The following is a 12,768-nucleotide window of genomic DNA, read 5'->3' on the forward strand; positions in this document are numbered from 1 at the left end:
TGATGAGTTTGCCAGGTGCTTTGGAGGAGCAAGAAGATGTACTGTCTGAAGTTGGCGTATTTTATTTATATTACACATTCAGATCAAATAAAGAGATTTCCCATAAAATATAATGAAGCCATTTTTTGGTAGAAATTTCAGTTTGAGATTTCTGGAACAATTCTTAATTGCATAAAAATCCTTCATTTTAAGCCTGCCTACTATAATTACAAATCCTGACAGTGTAACAGTATAATTGCAAAAACATAGGTTTAAAATGTCATTTGTCTTTAGGAGGAAGGGGAGGGTCATCTCCTGCTACACCATCTACTGCCTGACCAGCGACACAATGTCCACCACCAGCTGAGACAGGACCCATTTTATAACCCAGTCCAAGGCTTAAGAAGCAATGAGCAGGCATTCAGTGTTTCATTTCAGAACACTCAAATAAATCTTCTAGTAAGTGTCAGATGTTTAAGGCTGGACTCCTGGCATCCTTGCAGACAGGGGTTTTACTGCTGACCTCTACGAGGCCTTGAAATCAATACTCCAGCTCATATGAAGGAAGGAGAAAAACCATTACACATGATTCATGACTGAGCAGGCCTTCTCTGGTCAACCTGACTTTTGATCCCACTGGGGTCCTTGTTACATAGGAACATCTCTCAGGACTCTGTTGACATATAAAGGCAAATAATGTGCATGTGTACATGTCACAGAGCTGTGCGAGGCCACAGCAGTGGACCTAGATGAGTTGAGAACCAGTGTTTCCATTGGCTGCAAACAGTCAGGGCCCAGTTCTAAGGTCTTCCAAGAAGATCTATGCCTGCCTATAGGTATATATTGGAGAAAGGAGGAAAAAGCTCAAAGTTAGGAATACTGGGATACTAGATGGGAAGCTATCTCAGTCTCCCTGGGGGTTTACAAAGTCTTGCAACAAAAAGGGGGTTTGTGAAAGTGGTGGGCAATTAGTTGTACTGAGCAATTTACTGAAGTCATCCAAGAGTCTTGGGTTTATAAAGTACCATTGATGTTTAATTACTATTTTTGTGAATATAACAGAAAGCAAATATGAAAAGATACTGTACGATCTGAGCAGAAACTATGACTCTGAATGAACATCATGACAAGAGATATATTTTAGGAGTATTACAGAGATTTGAAACTGAAGCTGCAGTCAGGAATTCAAACATCAAATTGCAGATTGTTATTAGTTGGTTTCCTGAAGTCTGCTACCCTACTTACAAAGAACAAGTGCTGGCTACTGTAACTATCACTGCAGCATGAGAACATTTAAAGATGATTGAAACTGATTGGTCCATTTTTATTTGCCAAGGGCCAGGTTATTTTCTACTGAAAGAAAACAATATAGAGACTAGAATTTTGTACAGTTACTGTTTGGTATTCTTCACTGATCCTTTGGTGCAGAAGGTGGCTGGAATTTGGAGCTCTACCAGTTGCACTCCTCTCACACATGGGGCAATCAGCCCTGGCAATGCCTCCAGCAGCCCACAGCCACTGAAGCAGGCATCTGGGATTCTGTGTCTTGCTCCAGAGGCATCCCCAGCACAGCCCCCCTCTGTCATTTCTTTCTTTGTGATACCACTGGGAAACTTGCCTGAGAGCTGAGCTGTCAGAAGGCAGATCCAGGAGGCTGCTCCCCATGACAGCATTCCTCCATCCAGTGACGAAGTCCATCAAGCAACCTGCAGGGGAATGAGACTGTCACTACATAAATCCCATTTCTTTCCATATATCAAAGGATATTTCTCAAACCTGCAGCTGATACAAATACTTCTTGCAGCAAAAGCAGTCCAAGAAACTGAAATTAAATCAGCCAATGCCAGGCAAAGATGCTGAAAGAAAACCATGATCACCTCAATTACAGATTGAGAAAATATGTCCCAGGAGCCCCTGCCAGAGCACCAGATCTCTGGGTCACTCCCACCTCTCCACCATATTTCTGAATATATTTCTCCCTGTTCATCCTCACTGTCCTTAGCAATTTGCATTTAATGAGCAGACCACACATATTTTTATGGTAGATGTTTCACAGCAGCAAACAAAAAGTACTCAGCTGCTTTGGGGCAGCGCACAAGTGGATCCTAATCTGAAATTTAACCTGTCTTGGAAGGACTCTGTGCTGTCCCTCCTCTCTCAGACCATAGGGCTGGGGCTGCCAAAAGGCCTGCAGGGGAATGAGCTGGCTGTTGGCCAGAGCAGTGAGCTCTGCTCCTCACTGCTGCAGACTTCAGGAGAGCTCATCTGCACTTGTCTGTTACAAGAAGTTGTGACAGCTGGACACCCAACAAATGACCGAGTTGTTCCACATCACCTTTGCTCCCTGCATTCAAACACAACGAAGCCTTGTAACAAGTGCACTTTTGGCACAACCATTGGCTGCCTTTTAACCCTCATCCGCTGTCTCCTGAAGGTGAGCTCTAGGCAGAAGCTAACTCATTGCCCAGCAGCACTATGATGGTGGGGATGAGCTGAATGGCAACATGTCACTGTTTCAGAACTGGAGCAGCAAATGGGGATGGTCTCTGCACGGTCTCTGCATGGACTGAGCAAGGAGGGCTATCTAGGGGAAATAACAGAAAGTACTGGGAGCAAGAAGCATACTTTCAGTCACTGACACTCAGAGCTGTCCTTACATCACCACGGAGGCCCCAGAGCTCCTTTTGCATTTGTGGAGCTACTGACAAGCTGAGAGTCTGATTCAAGAGATAACCTGGATGTAATAAGATAGCTCAGCTACATCATGCTCTCATGTCTGTAATGCACAAACAGACACAGAAGGGCTGACTTAAGATGGCGTGGGCAATCTTAATTGTTGCATTCCCCAACAACTGAAAACTTGACCATTTGGTAACAATCAGACTATTTTTTATGGAATGAATACACAAGTGTTTCTATCAGTGCAGCTGACTATATCTGAAAGAAGAGCAGATAACATTTTTTCCCCATCAGGTTGAAAACTTTTTATCTGATCATTTTGCTTGCTCTGTCACTGGCAGTTCCTCAATATCAACAAGCGAATGTGTTTCTCTCATTAGATACATTCAGCCTCTTTCCAAGAAGCTGTCAAACACTTTTAACTGTACTTGTATTACTTCTTTCTCCTCACTCCACTGTCCCATTAACAATCTGATGCTTGTAAAGCAGGACAAAGTGCTGTGTGCAGCTTGTCCATCAGACAAGCAGAACTGAGGGCAAAATGGAGGGCAGGGTTCTATCAGCTCAGGAACTGTTTGGTCCTGTTCTCTGCCAGGACTAAGTTGCCTATCAAAAATCTTTCTCTTCTTTGAACTTCAGCATAAAGTCCAGCCTAAGTCTACCCGTCCAGAGATTGCTAGAAAGGTACAAAACCAAGAAATCTACACTTTTGCTCAATTACAGCCATATTAGGAAGACAAAAGGGATAAGACTCAGGGGGCTCCAATCACCAGCTAAAAATTTAGTGTAGTTGCTCTGGGCTTGCCGCAGCACACAGGCTGAGTCAGAGCTCCTGAGGCTCACAGTTAACAACATCTCTAAAGGGGAGAAATGATTGATATCATTTTTCTCAGTGAGTGATTAAGACTGCTTTTAACAATGCAGTCATGCATGCTATGCACTAAAAGGGATGATTCATTAGTTACTTGGAAGAGGAGCATCTTCTATGAATTCAGAAGCCAGAGAGATTAGCCAGTGTCCCATTAGTGTGGCTGATTAGCATGTAGAAAGAGAAGAGAGGAAATACTGGCTACTTTTGTCCCTGTCCCCACATCTGCAGTGCTTTTTCTCTTCAAGCAAGAAACAAATGAGAATTCTGTCTGCAGCAGTGCCATTGATTCCCACTTTGCACAGTCTGACACCAGAACTGGCTGCTGGCAGTGGCTGCAGCTCCCTCCTCTGCCTCACAGCCGCAGGCGCCTGCACGCAGCTCCATGCCATCTGCACAGCACCACTGGCTGATGCTGCACAGGACGTCTGCTCCTTCTGATGTCAGTGCTGTTGCCTCTTCTGAACGAAAAGAGATCAGTTATAGGTAGAGCTGGCAAAGAGGACAACAACAATAATGGATTTCTTCTTATCTGAACCACACTGTTGCTGAAAATAAATTTACAACAACTCTTCTCGCTCTTCCATCCCTTTTTGAAATGACATCATGTGTATAATAAAGAATCTGCCACTCCTAAGCCTTTCCCTTCCCAGAGTGGGTAGCTCAGCAGTGTAAGGCACTCTTTGCGACACACTGTGGTGCAATAGAGGAGCATGATGGCATAACTGAGAGGTAATGCTAGAATTTCTTCATGTCTTTTGAAAAAAAACGGTGTTGTCAAAGCCTGCATCCAAGACAATTCTAGTTAGAAGAAATTGATGCTGCTGCCTCTTCGCCACAACAGAAGTTTAATTTATGGCAAAGTACAAAGCTTTTTTTTTTTTAACACTGATCAAAATTGTCATGGATGATCTCTTCCCCCTGTCCACATATGACTTAAAGGCAGCTTGTTCTGCATGCTTCTAACTGCAGTCTCACGTAATGATCTCTTGGACATGCTGTACTCAGAAAACTGGCAGCAGTTCCAAGATTGATGTATCTGACAGACTTCTGGCATCAGCTCCACTGTCTGCACTGCAAGGATACATACATTGCCCTTGCATCCAAACACAATCCCCACACTATCCCTAAGCACGTTTACAACCTGGACTCCACCAATTTCATAGATACCCCGCATCATTCATCCCTGGCTTTTACTTATCCTTCCTTCTGACCTCATCCTGGCTCCCCCTTGGCCTTTCACCCTTCTCCTCCTTGGCTGCCACAGCGTCAGCTATTTATGCAAAATGATTCATCCTCTTCTCCACCATTTATGCCTCTCTTTTCCTTGAAGCAGTCTGGGGAGGATGAGTTGCTTCCAGCCTGTGGTAGCAACTCCAAGGGGCAGACAAGCTTCATATCAGCCCTCATCTCCCTGTATGTTAGCACTTCCCTCCCCAACTACATTATAGCTGTTATCCTGCCCTCATCATGGTCCACCTTCAATCTCCTGTGCTGCTTGATATTTATTACGAGCCTTTAGTTACCCGAATCCCTTCTTATCTCACCTTGCTGAGCACAGAGTGTGCGATTCCCATATTGACAGAGTGGAAAAGAGTCTCAGCAGGTGTCCGTCCAGCTGAGTTCCTGACAGAAAGACACCACAGGTATTTTGTTTCATATTAATTATGTAAGGGCACTTAAAGCCTTGGCTACACAAACTCCATACAGTACAATTCCAATCATCCAATTTAATTCAAATATATTACTACTCAAATGAGAAGCTCTTTGGAAAAAAAAAAAATCAAAAAGATGATATTTTGGTCAAAAGGAAGATTTGTGTGTGTGTATTTGAAGGTCAAAATATGACACCAGAGACCAAATAATTAAATTGAAACATGGCCAGGATTTCTTTTAATTAAATAGTGAAATATGTGGACCAAAAGAAAGCTCTTCTGTGAAAGTCTCATCTTTAGTCAAAACGTCTTCTGAATTTATGCACAGTGCACGATGGACACCAGATGAAATCATCCTCAGTATATCTATGCATTTAACCACTGGAAAGCAATTTATTCCACATAGAAAGACCATTAAAAATTTCATATGTGAGATATTTATGTAAGTTACCTTTATTTTTTCTTTCACTACTACTTCTGTGTTCATCAGAAGCTCCAAAGACAAACTGTCACTCATTTAACTGGCAGTGTACAGATTTGCCATCCTGGCATGGCTTTACATTTAAGCTTAAGTTAAAGCAAATTGTTTGTGCCATAAGTGACAAAAGTCTATAACCCCCACTGCAGCAGACTGCATTCAACACAGAACAAGGTCAGACCTGGTGAAAGGAAAATGAGCACAGCATGGAATGACTGCTAAGGTTTTTCTCTGTAAGCAAAGCTCGTGTGTTATTCTCCCAATGCTTCCTTGGAAGTGCCCTCAGTGTTTTAGTTAAAACTTCTCCTGTCGTCTCCCTTCTGTTCCCCACAACATACAGCCATTTATTTAGTACCAAAAACTTCAGAACAATTTTTTCACATTTTTTAAAGTAAGGAGTAATCGATAACAGTGTCACTGCCTGGAAATTGTGCTAATACCTGTGCTCTGCATAGCGGAAAAAACTGCCACTTCTTTACCAGTGCTTCAGTGAGACAGTTACTCCCCCACCCTGCAGAAGGTCATCACTGACTGTTAATATATAACCCGCAGATGTGTTGGATCTTTCCCTGCAGCGCTGTTTCAGACACCACAGGGGAATCCCCTTTGCTACCCATGCTAGCAGCAGGCACTTGCAGCAAGGGGCACCCAGCTGCAGCAGGAGCCTGGGGACACCTGCCTCCCACCCTGCCTCCCTCCATGCAGCTCCGCAGCGACTGCTGGCGCTGGGCTGCAAGCCTGTTGGCTACCTGGGCTGATCCAAGCAACAAAGAGGATGCTCTGAATCCAGATTGCTTTTGTTATCAGAATGGCATCAGGAACTGCAGTGCTGGTGCAGTCAGGAGAGCAGGCGCTGGGGAGGAAATGTGCTGTGGTTCAGACAGCATCTCTTCTCTTAATAAAGGTAGAATGCAATTGAAAGGGTGTTATGGTTGATAATGCATTGGTTCAAAAAGAAACAAGACTGAACAGTAAAAATTGCTTCATATATGTTCCTTCTGCAGAGGAAGTAGCTACATGTATATGACTACATGTATAGTCATTAAACATGAAAAATACACAAACACGAATCCATGTGCATATACACATTTACACATGTAAACACGCAAAAAAAAAAAAAAAAAAAAAAAAAAGGTAAAATCATTGCTACATATAAAAGAAATGCAAAATACACCCCACGTAAGAGTTTTTGTCAGCTTTCAAAACACGCATGCAGCTCAGATCCCCTGGGCAGCCAGTTCACGGCAGCAACAACCAGAAAAGCCTATAGAGGGAGCAGGCCGCCTGCTTTTACTGAGTGACGGGTTTTCAGCTTTAAGCAACAGCCCTGAGGGAAGGACAGCCAAAGGTGGAGGACGATCGTGTCTTCGGGAGCAGTCCCAGGGCCTGATCAGGTTACTCTGCAAACAAGTGGAGCAGCAGCAGCAGCACCCACCTACCCAGGCCATGGGCAAGAGGGCTGCAGCTACATCTCCCTTCCTTTCCTCCTTGCCCTATCTTCAAGTTCACACCTGAGCCCTGCAAGAAGTCAAGAATCACTTACTGTTTTCCCTCTTCTGTAGTTGCTGGCTAGTCCTGATGCTTCAGCCTCTTCTCTTCAAAGTTTAGCAGAATTTCATCTTCTGACACCTAAAGCCAAAGCAATACAGCACTAGCTAGAAGGGAAGAATGCAGAAAGAAAAGCTCAGGGCTGCCTGCTGAACAAACAGAATAACTAGAAAATGCACAACTGCATGTCACAGATAACAGATTATATTAGAGAAGTAGTATTAAGCAGAATCAGTATTAAGATTGCATTCAGAAGACAGAAAACACAGAAACATCACAGTTATTGTGATACCGTGATTACTGTTTATATGTCTGAATTTCAATAAATCAAACATTACATTCATTCTAATTTACATGCACATATGCACAAGAATAAATATAAAAATAAAAACCTTCAACCCATGTATACATTTATTATAGGTACAGAAAGTCGGTAGTTATTGGTTCAGCCCAGAAGGCCCAGCCTAGGCAGAGCGCCTCTGCTAAGCGTAATACAAACCTGTGCCAAGAGCCTTACCTTGCCTTGTTTTTATGGCCCAAGGAAAGACAGAATGATGGGACTTTTTGTTTTTGTTTTTGAAACAGATAGGGAGCTGTGAGCAGAAAAGTTTAACAGAAAGTGGATCTTACCAAACAAACTCAGACTCAGCCTTTAAAATCAAAAGACAGCCAACTAAAGGATGTAGGTTTGGGAGTAAAGACATTTGTAAGAAGCTTAACTGAGAGGCCTATGCTTTCTCATCTTAAAAATAACAAATGTGCAAAGGAGAAAATGGTGCATAATGCATGGCAAGTCGGCAAGTGTAATTTACTGTGTCATCCCTGTGAGTTCTCCATGTAGAAGGACTGGCCACCAGAGTGTGCACCAGCTAACTTCCATTTCTGTAAAAACTTAACAGGCACAGAGCATACAATATTTATACATGAAATTATACTGAGAGCTCTCCCCCCCACGCACTAAGGTCTAAGAATGCTTTAGCATTCGTCTCCTGGGGAGCAAGAGCAGGCTTTAAGACTGCAGTACTTATAGTTAAGCACAGGTCATGCAGCAGTAACAGAGAAAAGGAACATTCTGCCCTTCAGTTCCTAGGAGATTTTTTTAAAAGATAGTATTACTTTTCCGTAACTAAGCCCTATAATGTTTCATCTTTTGATACAGGTTTGCTCCTCTTTTTTTTTTTTTCTCCTTTTCCTTGCATGATTGGAGAGAGACAATTTGAGGAATATATTCTACACAGTGATGTGATTCAGCAACTTTCTGGAAAACATAAATGCAGCCCTTTTTCTCAGTGCATTAATGAAACACAACTGGCAGCAATTTCCTTCATACTGAGCTTAACCAAAAGCAGGCAATGTATCACACAACCTAAGCTCAGAGGTCTCGGATCACAGTGTCATTTCTCATGTTCTTTTATATGACTACGAACTGCTCAAACCCAGCCAGTGACAACAATTACTGCAGAAGCTGCTGTGTTACTCAGGGTGGCTCAGCAAATACATTTTCCTTTTAATCAAAACTCTAGGTAACTTTTGCCCATATCAACACACAAGGCTATTGCTTCTCAGTATCCCAAGGGCATATCCACAGAAAGGTTGTTCTGCAGCTCCACCAGAGCAAACCCCCCTGTCATGGGGTTGCCTCATCAGAGTTTCTTTGGCATGAGGGCACAGGAGTGAATGAGGTTTAGTAACTCCACTGTAGAAACACAATATAATTTTGCATATTTGGTATTCTTTACCCAAAAGTGTCTCAAGGGTGGGAAATCAAATCAGGATCAAAAACTATTCGCCTTAAAGGAACAAACTCCCACTCTCTGCCCCAGTGACGTGAAAAGTAAAGTAAAAAGAGCTGAGGGAACTGCTGTGCTATACCAGGTAAATTAAAACTATCCCAATAAAGATACGTCTGTCCATAGGATAAAGGAATTTGATCTCCAAGCAGACAGCGTGGTAGCAATCCCTGGTAAGCAACGAGTGCCTGTAATGGGGCTGTGCTATATCTCCTACTCTAGGACAGGAGTGGTGGGCAACACATGTCCTGCTTACTACCATGACCCCTCCTGCCCTGGGCTGCCAGAGAGCCGCAGTGGCAGCTCTGTAGCACCCACAGCTCATGTGCAGTGCATCCCGTGATCAACCCAAAGAGGAAAAGTGCTGTGCAAGCGTCAGCCACTGTTGTTCCTGGCAGCGCTGCGTGGGGATGCTTGCAGGCAGTGCCTGTGAGGCTGGCTAACCACTAACCAGCGTGGAGCCTCTGCGCTGAGAGGCACCAAGCACAATTCACCACACATATTCCCATCTGCAAAATAAAAAGTTATTCTGACAACAAAGTCTTCCAGCAACTAAGCGACCAGCACGCCGCTGGTATCAAGCAGTTGGCACAATTTCTATCATAAACACTGCTATCAGGTCATTGTAACTCAGCTGTAAAAACTGGCTCCAGGCTGATATTTGGCAAACAAGACCCAGCAAGATAATCCTTTTTTAAACACATTATCGTATCTGAGTAATCTACAGACATGGGAATGGACAGGTCTGCAGATGCAATCCCCACGGACATCTCTGTTGATCTTCTCTGTTGATGTGGAGAAGGGCACCCAGGGATGGGAACGCCTGGCCATCCCACTGGGAAACCCAGAGTCCCACAGACGTACCTCATCCCATCTGGAGCCACCAGCTTCCCCACAGAAGTGAAGGGTAAGTATCATCTATTTCTCTATCAGAAGAAACGTCTCTCATTCTTCAAAACAGCTCCTTGGTCATAACACCACAATGCTGTGCTGGCTGCCACAGTCCTCTTCTATTTCAAAAGGCTTCCTGTGGACTGTACCACATCTGAAAAAAGCTTTGGTTGAAAAAATGCCATCCATCAGCCATTCCGAATGGGGTTTTGCAGATCTGCGCAGAATATCCTCAGGACAATAAAAATGGTTAAATGTAACAGGGTGGAATATCAGCACTAAACAAATTGTAACAATTATTTATGTATCTATGCTCGGGTTTTATAGTTAGGAATGCTTCTTTCATTGATTTCATTATTAAAAGTCTGTTTCAGCTAGGGTTGTTTTTTTTTTTAAATGCTGAATCTCATTTCCAAACACCCTCAGGGAGCAACAGCCACAACAATAAAATTAGGAACCAATTACTGAAGATAAAATTAGAATACCTAAGCCCAGCACTATACTGGGAAAATGCAGTGTTAAAATGTATGAGGTAAAATGTTTTCTAACTATCTCAGTGTTAAACTTCATTTTGTCCTTGAAATGGGCAAGGGCAGAAATTTGTGACAAACTACCATGTTATTAAACACAACTGTTTTCTGAAAAACTAGTGCTGGTTTGTTTGTTGTTGTTGTTGTTGTTTTCTCAGAATAGCTAAGGCCCAAGAGGCTTAATAAAATTTTAAATTAATTTTTAATTAAGAAGACTTTTTTTTTTTTTTCAATGCTTTTAAACATTGCTTCCTCTAGGATCAGGATTCAGGGAGATACTGAAAATATAAATGATACAAATGGTTTACTTTCCATACTGTTTACACAGTAGATCTGGAGGATCTGCAAAAGCAATTCTTTGGCACAAGTGAAGAAGACACCACAACCACAACTACCACCTCACTGGCAAAAGCAGCAATAGGTGCCCAAGATCCACCTACATATACTAGGGCAACCAGTCAGATACTTTGTGGTAAAATCACCTAATGTGGGTAGGACTGACATTTTGGACCATAAATACCATCATGGATTGGAGTTGGGCTTCCACTACCATTCCTGAACAAGCACCTTCATGAGACAGATGTTCTCATGAAGCACATTCAGGCTGAGCAAGGCTAGAGATGGCAATTCCTCTTTGTGTCATGTTGAAAAGTGCACTGCCTTTTTCTGCAAAAAAAAAAAATAAAAGAAGAAGAAAAAAAAAAATCTGCATGTTTCCAAAACCAGAACTGTGTTATAATATCCAAACCAATATGGCAGGGGGGAGAGTTGTTCCAGCACTCTCCTCTCACATCAGGTAACTCCCCCGTTTCTTCTCATCTTTCAGCTTCAAACACATGGCTATTATGCACTCCTCAACAAAATACTGTCAGATACAATTCACCAAACATTCTGGCGCTGATGAAAAAGAATCATTCAATTGAAAAAAAACATTGTCATGAAAATACTTTGTTTAGAACATTGCTTCAGATGAGTGAACAGCTCATTTGGTATTCCTGGGTATTGGAGTCTAGCTCAGTGCTTTTGCAAAATATATTTTTAAAGAAAGGTTGAATAACATGTTTGTCTTATATCATGAACTTGAAACTTCAGTGGAAACAAAACATTCTCTCCTGGCAGTATGGCAGTGTCTATAGGCCTTGAAGCCAGCAGACAGACCCAGTGGGTTTCACAAACCATTCTCCAGCAAAAATCTGCACACAGAAGCTGACTCCTTATCTGCACTTCAATCAAATGAGCTTACTGTTAAAGTTTTACAAAGCAGCCCAGCAGCAAGGTGAAAGATGAAGAGATACTGAATAATGGATAAGAATATTTTTAGTCAGCTCAGATGTATTCACATCTCTGAGTGCAAGCTGGAAAAGGCTCACAGACAGCCCTGGGATGGGGCTCTCATGGCAGGCAGGGCAGCGCCCTGCAGCCTGGGCTCATCCCACCTCCCTGCCTAGAGCAGAGCACTGGGGCACTAGACATCCCCTCGTGCAACAGAGATATTTTTGCTTCTTATTCATCCACTGCTTTTTAAGCCCAGTGGTGCTGCCCTTCAGCTTGCAGCAGGCAGAGCTACAAACTTACTCCCAAGGCTGCTCCTTCCCATCAGGTTTCCTGTCACCCTGCTCAGCACAGGCAACACAGGATTTCTATTGCTCTGTAAAGACCCTTCCCCAAATGCAAAAGAAAGAAACAACTAGTGTCTGATTCCAGCATTGTTCTGTCTCTTATCCTGTGTCCTTTAGCCACACTAGGGTCATTGCTCCAGTGGCGAGGCACTGGCACAGCTGCCCAGAGAAGCTGTGGGTGCCCCATTCCTGGAGACATTCAAGGCCAGGTTGGATGTGGCCCCAGGCAGCCTGAGCTGGCGGGTGGTAGCCCTGCCCACAGCAAGGGGTTGGAACTGGGTGATCTCTGGAATCCCTTCCAACCTAAGTCATTCTATGATTGCTTTGTTATTGAAGCCTGAAGAGATCAAGATTTTTAAAAGATCTTTCCACTGCATGAGCCAGCCCAATCCCGTTGCCTCTCCCTTTTAATGAAGATCAGAGAGTACTTGACATCTTTGATCTCACTACAGATTCTGAGAGCCTCTCAAGAGGTGGAGGTATAATAACATCATTCACTGAAAAGATAGGGAGATACTGACTGAAACTGTACTTTCTGAAATAAGTGCCAGTGAAAAATGAAAACTCATCTGAATAAGCTTCATTTCTAAAAGGAACCGATTCATGTGTCCCTGGGAACATGCACACAAAAACTTCTGTACTAAATCAGATATGGCATTTAGTCCAGATTCAAAGTATTTGCACACAGTCCATCCTACTGTGACACTGAGCACAAAGCAGAAATGCCCTCA

General features: G+C 43.1%; 1 long non-coding RNA gene across 1 annotated transcript; it reads right to left on the reverse strand.

Annotated features, from left to right (window-relative positions):
- Positions 1 to 1,204: 1,204 nt before the first annotated feature.
- Positions 1,205 to 7,393, reverse strand: LOC149919542 (uncharacterized). Its single transcript, XR_016463644.1, has 3 exons — positions 7,203 to 7,393; positions 5,074 to 5,152; positions 1,205 to 1,685 (listed from the first exon to the last, which is right to left on the reverse strand). It is a non-coding gene; the product is annotated as an uncharacterized LOC149919542 (long non-coding RNA).
- Between the last annotated feature and the right edge of the window lie 5,375 nt (positions 7,394 to 12,768).

This window comes from Phasianus colchicus, chromosome 1 (assembly GCF_987193195.1).
Source record: "Phasianus colchicus chromosome 1, bPhaCol1.hap1.1, whole genome shotgun sequence".
Taxonomy (NCBI): Eukaryota; Metazoa; Chordata; class Aves; order Galliformes; family Phasianidae; genus Phasianus; species Phasianus colchicus.